This window comes from Silurus meridionalis, chromosome 14, assembly GCF_014805685.1.
Source record: "Silurus meridionalis isolate SWU-2019-XX chromosome 14, ASM1480568v1, whole genome shotgun sequence".
Classification (NCBI taxonomy): Eukaryota; Metazoa; Chordata; class Actinopteri; order Siluriformes; family Siluridae; genus Silurus; species Silurus meridionalis.
In genome coordinates this window covers 19,650,681-19,659,733 of record NC_060897.1, presented here as the reverse complement: position 1 = coordinate 19,659,733, position 9,053 = coordinate 19,650,681, and positions in this window count along the sequence as shown.

Sequence of the window (9,053 nt, the reverse complement as noted above, 5' to 3'; positions counted from 1 at the left end):
TGAAGCAGCATGCCTATAAGTAAAGCTCTGGAGGATATCCTTTTACAGTAGGGGCTGGACCACCTATTGGCCCCACCAGTCTGTGGTCCAGTCTTTTGTTTTTATAAAGGGAACTCCCCTCCCCAGTCTTTGAGCAGATGAACAGATGGTCTGAGAATCTGATGACTGCTGCTCAGTTGAAATAGTACAGTAGGGTGCATTCCAGACACAACAAGTAACACGGTATAGGTTATCACCAGAACATGCATTACTCACAACATTTTTGCTTAATTACAAATTTTTTTGCAGCCCCTATTTGGTGGGGTCATAAGGGCTTTGCAGGACCCTAGCACAGGATTCACTCGGATTCTTAAGAATCTTTCCAAAAGGTTGTAATAAGTTTATGAGCCTCTAAGAGACTATGGCACTGTGGCTCCACAGATAATCCCTGAAGTTAGCTGTATTTATTTTTTTGGAAATGACCGAGGCAACAAATCCAGTCAAAGGTATGCAGACCATTTGCAACCGAAGTGCAGGCAAGCCTTGGACACTAGGTTCCTGGGCAGCGAGGTTGCATTCCACAGTTTGTAAATGGTTACCAGGGGCCAAATCAACAAGCAAAGGTGACCTGGCTGGGGGTAGTAAGTCTCTCTATCTATCTGGAAGAGCAAATCGGCTGAGATTCAACCTTTGCTACATGTCTTAGGCCCTGAACAATTAGGGAGAAGGGTGGTATATGGTGGACCAGGGGGCATCCTGTCTCAGCAGGTGGTCCATCGCTTGCAGCAACAAGTTAATTTGCGTTAGCAAAGATGTTTTCCTGCATCTTTTTTTCAGATCAGGGTTAAATTTGTGGCTGGAGACACCACTTTCCTATGCATATTTAACAATGTACCATCCCAGGACCTGAGTTCCACCCGCCAGCTTCCTTGCAAGGTAGAGTAAGCTGTTAAGACAACAAATGTCGTGGCACCGGGTCACAAAAAACCTGAAGACCGGGTAAGATTGGCAAGAAGGTTTGATGCCAGCATTGCCCCCAAGGTCTTCAGTTTTCTGTGTGTCTTTTACTCTTTTTACTCTGTCTATTTCTCAGTCTGTCTTAGCCTTCTCTTCTCCACTCTCTCCTTCTTTATCTCTTTCGCACCTCTTTCTCTCTTTATCTATCACCCTCGTCCTTTTTTTTCCCCAATATTTCTATCTTTTTGTCATTTCCGAGCTGTTTGATTCTGTCACTTTTCTCTGCTGCTAAGGCAAGTTCCCATAGCAACAGGGAATTCTGGGAAACCTGTTTTTCACACGTTCACCTGCCAAGTCCAGGTGCAGAGAAATTCTACCCGGCTCTCTGTCTCTGTCTCTGTCTCTGTCTCTCTCTCTCTCTCTCTCTCTCGCTCTCTGTGTGTGTGTGTGTGTGTGTGTGTGTGTGTGTGTTTGAGAGAGAGAGAAAGACAGAGAGATTTAACTGACATGCATAGGGGCAAGACATGGATCTGCAGTGACAGGCAACTATTCATAACAGACTGTGTGTGTGTGTGTGTGTGTGTGTGTGTGTGTGTGTGTGTGTGTGTGTGTGTGTGTGTGCGTGTGTGTGTGCGTGTGTGTGCTAGAGAAAGAGAAAGATAGACAGTGTCTCATAGGTCAGGAAAGAATCGAGGAACGTTCAATTACTACTCCCACATGTCCGTTATCTTGCAGTTGTTCCTCCGTTTTTTTTTTGTTGTTGTTTTTTCTTTTTCTTACATGGAAGTCAATTCTTCTAAAGAAAATTATGGGATGGCAAACATTCTGTATAAACATTTTGCCTATGAACTGCATCCCTGCATGAGGTGCAGTGCTGCTAAGCCCGAAGCGTCCGCCTTGGCAGTGTTCTAATATTGCGTGGGCTTGAAGAACAACGTAGTTAGTTTACAAAAGTCAAAACTTCCTCACGAAAGTTCGACACCCACTCAGTTTCTCATTTTTCCCCTCTCACACCCATACACACAGACACACACCCTCGTTACATAAACAGGAGGTCATAACTCTGATGTGGTTTCTTTTGTCTCGGTAAGAAATGAGAGAGAAGGGAGAGTGAGACAGAGACTCCGAATATTTGAGTCTGGAGTAAAATTACACACCACTTCCAAAAGAGTGTGTATGTATGTGTGTGTGTGTGTGTGAGTGTAAGTGAGTAAGTAAACCCTTATGGCTTTTCGTAGGTGGGTTTGTAAAATGTGTGCCTGCTTCTACACTTTGCAAAGATAAGTGTGTGTGGAATTTTACAGTATGTGTGTGTGGAGAGATGCAAGGATGGTTACATCCATGCTGTCCGTGATTGCTACAAGATTTTCAGTTCCTCCTGCTGGGAAGCAACCTCAGACTATGATGCTACCATGCGTTATAGTAGCACATGCTCATACCTGGATATTGAACTGTGTAGTGTGTCTTTATACCAGTCTCTATTTTGCTGGTATAATAACATCTTCCCAGAAGATTGAAAATATCCACTAGATTATATGGAGATTTTATGGAGATTCATTCAGCAACAACAAGGGTGTTAGTATAGATACTGATGTAGATGAGGTGAGAAAGCCTGGGGTGAAGTCAGCGTTCCAAATCTCCCGTCAAAGCCAGTCAAACTTATGGACATTTCTCAGACAAATGCCCTTTTTTTGGAAGGACAGCCTGATCTTGGTAGCGTCTGGATTGTGCCATATTGTCCCACTTTGTTGATGGATTTCACAGTGCTCTTAGGATGGTTTAATGCTTTGCTGATCTTTTTACAACCTTAACCATCCTTTTTTTTTTAGCTCTTCATAGACAGTTCCTTTGTCCTCATGACCAAAGGACAAGTCAGATCTTTTCCAGCTGTAAGACTTGAGAGAGTAAATAAGTGCTAGTTACTTGGCAAGCACCCAATGATCATTTTATTTGTATTTTTGCATACACATCATTGTATAATTCAGAAAGTGTAGAAAATCAATTCATTACCTGGTGGTAAATGAATAGAATATTGTTAATACCTTAATTTTAGGACATTGTCGGTCACTATATTAGGAATTCTTGTCCATTTGCTCATTCAAAACCAATCACGAGGCAGCAGCGCAATACATAAAATCAATACTATACAGGTCAAGAGCATCTGGTAATGTTCATGTAATTAAATGGTGACTTCGACCCTGGCGTGAGTGTGCAATTGTGTGTGTGTGTGTGTGTGGCTCTGTAATGGTATGGTCTGTTATTAAGAGCGTATAAGTTTTTCACGTGCCACCTTGACTATTATAAATTGTTTACGGAAGATAAGTGACTTTCTTGGTGAATTATTTTCTCAATATTTTTATATACAATATATGGACACCTGGGAAGATGCATTGCAGAACTTTATGGTTTGTGGTTAGTGGCATTCAGCTACAAAGGTGTTAGTAGTCAGATACTGATGTAGGTGATGTGAGGAGGCCTGGGGTGTAGTCAGAGTTCCAAGTGATCCCAGAGATGTTCAATAAGGTTGGAGCTCTATAGCAGATCTTCCACCCCAACTTCATCTTCATGGAGCTGGCTTTGTTCACAGGAGCATTGTCATGCTGGAACAGGTTTGGATTTCTTAGTTCTCATGAAGGGGAAACTCCTTTCTACCGCATCCAAAGACGTTCTTTACAATCATGTGCCTCCAACTTTGTGGTAACAGTTTGTGGAAAAGAGGCACATCTGGAAGTCAGTGTCCCAATACTTTTGGACATACAATGTGATGTATGTTTTAACAGTCGATGAACTAAATGTAAAATATTTAATACAGTACAGGAGGATTATTAAATGTAGACACTTTTTTGTGTGTGTGTCAAACACACACACACACACACACACACACACACACAGTGGTGAAAGAGGAGCGTTTTTTCATTGCTTTTGATTACGAGTTGGAAAGTGAGCTCGACGTCCAGACACTGTTATGACTGCAGAGAATGTGATTTTATCAGACAGCTCTCGCTCTTTTTTTCTCTTAAACACACACACACACACACACACACACACACACACACACACACACACACACACACACACACAGTGCAACTCCCCATATATATTGCATTGTGTCCATGTTGGGAGAGACAAATTCTATTTGAGCTGTCTGAATGTATGTGTGTGTGTGTGTGTGTGTGTGTGTGTGTGTGTGTGTGGGTGTGCGCGGTGTTGCCAGACTAACAAATGCAGTGGTACGGTTCAGACGAGGACAGACCTTTTGGAGTAATTGCATTTTCGGCTGCATTATAGTTTAAGTCATTATGCAGCTCTTCCTTTCCAAATCCCCACAGAGACACAAACATTGCAGTCGAGCCACGAGAGAGAGAGAGAGAGAGAGAGAGAGAGAAGGAGAAAGAAAGAGAGAGAGAAGGAGAAAGAAAGAGAAAGAGAGAATTCTCATGCATAATTAGCATGTCTATAATGTAGCATTTTAAAGGCCGTTTTGGCCAAAAGGAGACGTCTATTCGAAGCTATAAGTTTCTTCATCGCCGAATCAAAGAGTCGAATTTGACTAACTAACAGTGCAGCAGTCATCTAATTGAAGTGATCGATTGATCCGGCCATTCGTGCCACCGTGCCAACATGTCCAGGAGCTTCCCGTCGCTGAGCTCTTACGAGAATACGCTTTTGGAAGAGCTGACGCAGTGTAACTGTGTTTCGTAACCACACAATTTTTGGGAATTCTCAAAGGTGATTGGCCAGAAGTTCATTTTTCAGTATTTTTTTATATAACAGTCAAATCACAGGTTTATATGAGTGTCCACAATATATCGTTTTTATAGTCGTTTAATCATAGTCATAGTTAATATTGTAAAGCTTTGTATATATATATTAGGGACTGTAAGATTCACTGATTCACATTGTTGCAACGGCATAAAAGTGATTATTTATAAAAGTGTGCATCGGATGGCATTTGTATCGCGAAGCATCGTTCTTAGCATATTTGTATTGGTAAAAACAGTTTGTTTATATTTAATTATTTGTAGCTGCGCTATACTTTTATTATATAATAACTGACCAATAATTTGTGACCAATATTTGATCTGGAGATTGATTTCTCCTCGCTAAACTGTTTCTCGTGCACGTTCTTTCAGCACCGCTGCTGCTACGTGAATATGACGTGTCACAACACTACGGCTGTGGTTGAGGCGTGTCCTGAGAGTCACGTAGAATACAGATTAACATGGCAGAGGTAGAGCTGCATTTTCCTGGAGACAGAACTGAAATAGAACGTCTGTATTTTTGTTTTGTTTTTTATCTTTTTTCTTTCTTTTGAACTACAAAGGCCTGTTTGTGTAAGGAACATGTTAGAAGTCAGAAGGCACTAAAGTACATTTAAGAAATAAAAGCGAAGTCTCTGTACCATAGTAAATTGCATAGCAGCATATTTTTTTCCATTGCATCGTATCGCTTTGGTAGATGGTTCATATGTATTTGGCATCACAATTTAGTTACAAAATCTTATGATGTTCAAACCCAACACGAGGTAGAATCCAGTTCCTACTGGTTAACAGTGTTAACAGGAACAAAGGAATATACAAACCTAAATAAAGGACTAGAGCAACACTGCTCTTTCATTCATGAAGTCTGATAACTGATGCAAGAATTCATTATGTTTAACAGTTTGACAGACAGTAAGGTAGATAGATAAAAAAGATAAATATGAACGTCTCCAGCGTCTGGTCTATCAGCACTCTGGTATGGAGCACAGAGCACCTTATCTCAGCATTACTGTCCGAGCGACTCACACTCATCTTCATCTCTGTCAGCAAGTAAACACACACTTGCCTCTCACCAACTGATGGCAACCCAGTTATACAGGCAGCTTAAAACACACACACACAAAGCTGATAGAGAGCCACTGATCTTCAGCGATAGATAGATGATAGATAGATAGATAGATAGATAGATAGATAGATAGATAGATAGATAGATAGATAGATAGATAGATAGATAGATAGATAGATAGATAGGTAGGTAGGTAGGTAGGTAGGTAGGTAGGTTCATTCACACACCCGTGGCCATTGAGTTCCATAAAATGTGTGTGTGTGTATCTGAACAGTACTTGCATTTTTCTCCTGTAACTCTATACAGCGATATCATTAATAGAACACGTGTATGGCCATTTCTCAGAACAGCGTTAACCACAGTCGCCTCAGTGCGTACACAGGTGGCTCAGAGGAGGTTCTGCTACAGTCAAATATTAACCCCTTAACTGATCGTAAATCTGAGTATTGGGTATCTGAGTATTGGGTATTGGCCAACATTCAGAATGTCTCAAAATATGTCAAATGGACTTGTTGTATCGCAAAATGTACCTACAGGACCCATGATATTAACTAATTACCTATCAACCTCACAGCTCCAGGGTTCCATATCTCATAACTCAATCGGGTTAGTGTCTATGTAGTATGTCTCACTCTTTTTCTCTCTCTTTGTCGAACTACATATACATATATATTTATATATGCCTAAATATGACTTAATATGACTTAAATCAATAAAGAACGATTGATGAATATGACGGTTTCTTAGTTTGGCCGCCTGGATCTCAGACACAGCTTCTCGTTTTCCAGCGTCATACGTCATTTCTTCGAATTCTCTTGAATCCTGTCAGCAAAAAAAGCCACCAGATATTGAAAAGCAACGCTATCGCGTTACTGCCCTAAGCATTTCCAAATATACCCTGTGATTAAAGGCCATCGGCTTTCCGCACATTCACTGGCATATTTTATCAGCATCATGTTATAGGCATGCAAGAACAGGCAGCCTGTGTGTGCAAAATGATGGAAAGCATGGAAGAAAATGGTAAAGAAAGAAAGAAAGAAAGAAAGAAAGAAAGAAAGAAAGAAAGCTTCTTTTACAATTGTTGCTTTATCCATTTTATGGCTTGTGGTCGAACAAATAGATATAAAGTCCAGGCAAAAGAAATAATTCTCAGTATTAAAATAACGAACTAGCATCTGGGTTAGAAACGGCAGAACATCCATCACACCAGCTCCTACACCATCATGGGAGTGTCTGCCAGAACTAACTTCCTGGAGCTAATGGATTTAATGTTTTTCTTTTACTTTAAGCCCAAAGAAAAGAGCTTGTTGTTTCAGCCCTGATTAGTTCCCTAGTTGGGAAGGTTATGTCCTACTGGCCTAGACTGACTTCTGATTCCTGTCTACTCTTGATGGTAAACAATGCCCTGTAATCATGGTACTTTTGGTCAGTCAGTAATGGTCAGTATATGAACTGTTTTATACAAGGAGTGGCTTGTCCATGTGGCAAAAAAAAAAATATATAAGATTCTTGCTGTTGTTAGCTAATTCTGGCATTTTCTAGAGCGATTAGCATTTTTTAATTCGTTTTGTGTCAAAATTGTGTACAACATTGTTACTTGGTTATCAAGGTATATATATATATATATATATATATATATATATATATGGTGGTTGTGTGTGAAGTGGTATCAAAAGCTTTCAAGTCTACTGTGTAACACGCCAACAGATGGCAGCACAAGGCTGCATGCACACGCAGTCACAGGGAGCACCGAACCTCATAAGTCAGTGTGCCAAAAGACATTGTCCTGTGTACATCGAAAGCTGTGCAACCGATGCTATTCTTACCGTATGCGTTACCACAGCTGCGATTTCAAAATCATCAAGCAAACGTGAAATTGTGCGTGACACTGATCAAATCTGCCACAGAGACATTTGCCATGATTCGGCAACTTTATGGCGATGCTGCAATGAATCGTTTTTTTGGCTCCTGCACACTTCGCCCTCTTTCCAAAAATGAAGATCCATCACAGATGTCGCCGCTTTGACACCATTGCGGAGGTCCGGCACGAATTGCAGAAGGTGCTTGACACCCTTTGAAAAGGAGACTACCAGGATGCGTTCCAGAAGTGGCAGGAACATTTTATGATACTATCTGCTATATATGAGGTGGTATATATATTTTTCTTGCTTTCAGCTTCCCTCACCACATACATAAACATTGGCCTTCCTCTTTTCCTCCTGTCACAGCATCTTAAACTCTGTCACCTCCTGTCTTTTTTGTCAATGCCATTGTCTCTAAACCGTACAACACAGCCTTATAAACTTTCCCCTTCACTCTTGCAGATACTCTTCTAACACAAGTCAATATATTTAAGAACTCTCATAAATGTTAGTGCTCCTGGTTCAGTAGCAGTGCAGAGCATGGAAACACAGCCCTGGAAAGAAAGCCAGATAATCAAAAATCAAATATAGATGCCGGCCAACCTCAAACAATTTCTGAAGATGAAATGAGCATAATTTTCATTAGTGCAGTGGGTTACTTCATCCGGAACTGAGCAAGACGAATTAATCAATACATGTCTCATTTCTTCTCTGTAAGTTTTTTTTTTTTTGAAAAGGGCAAAATTATGAAATGGTATGCCTCAAGCCTGTATTCTAGGATCGTTTTCATTTGAAGAGGAAATGTGATACAGGCCTGCCATTAGGGACAACTTAAGGGACAAGAATTTATAGGAATAAAGCATCAGTCTGTTAGGCTTGCTTAATTTCTCTCTTTCTCTCTTTTCTCTCTTTTTTAACTCTTGTATGGAGAATGATATACCCTCAGGAATTCTGCATGAAAGTGTTCTCAATGATTATAGTGATGCTTTTTCCAGATTTTTACATTGTCTCTCTTTTGAAAATTCTACTTTAAATGTTTGTGTGTGTGTGTGTGTGTGTCTAACTAATTAGTCTAATTAGGAACCAGTCAACTGCTAAGAGCCATATGTTTGCTGATTACTGAACGAACGAATGTCTAATTAAGGAGATTAAAAAGTCAAATTAATCCGATTCTCCCACGGAGCCCATTATGTGTTCCAGAAATGAGAAGAAAAACAGGTTTTTAACCTGAAAGCTGCAGGATGTTGTTTTTTTTGGTTGTAATTACAAGGAAAGTTTTGGAAGCAATTGTGATGCCTAAATTTCTGGTCAGATGAAAGTATGAGTGTGTGTAATATAATAGGATGTATTTTTAGATGTACAGTTGCTATTAGAATAAACTGGAGTTTTTGGCCAGAAGACTGAATCCCACTGCCTGTCTGCCTTGCT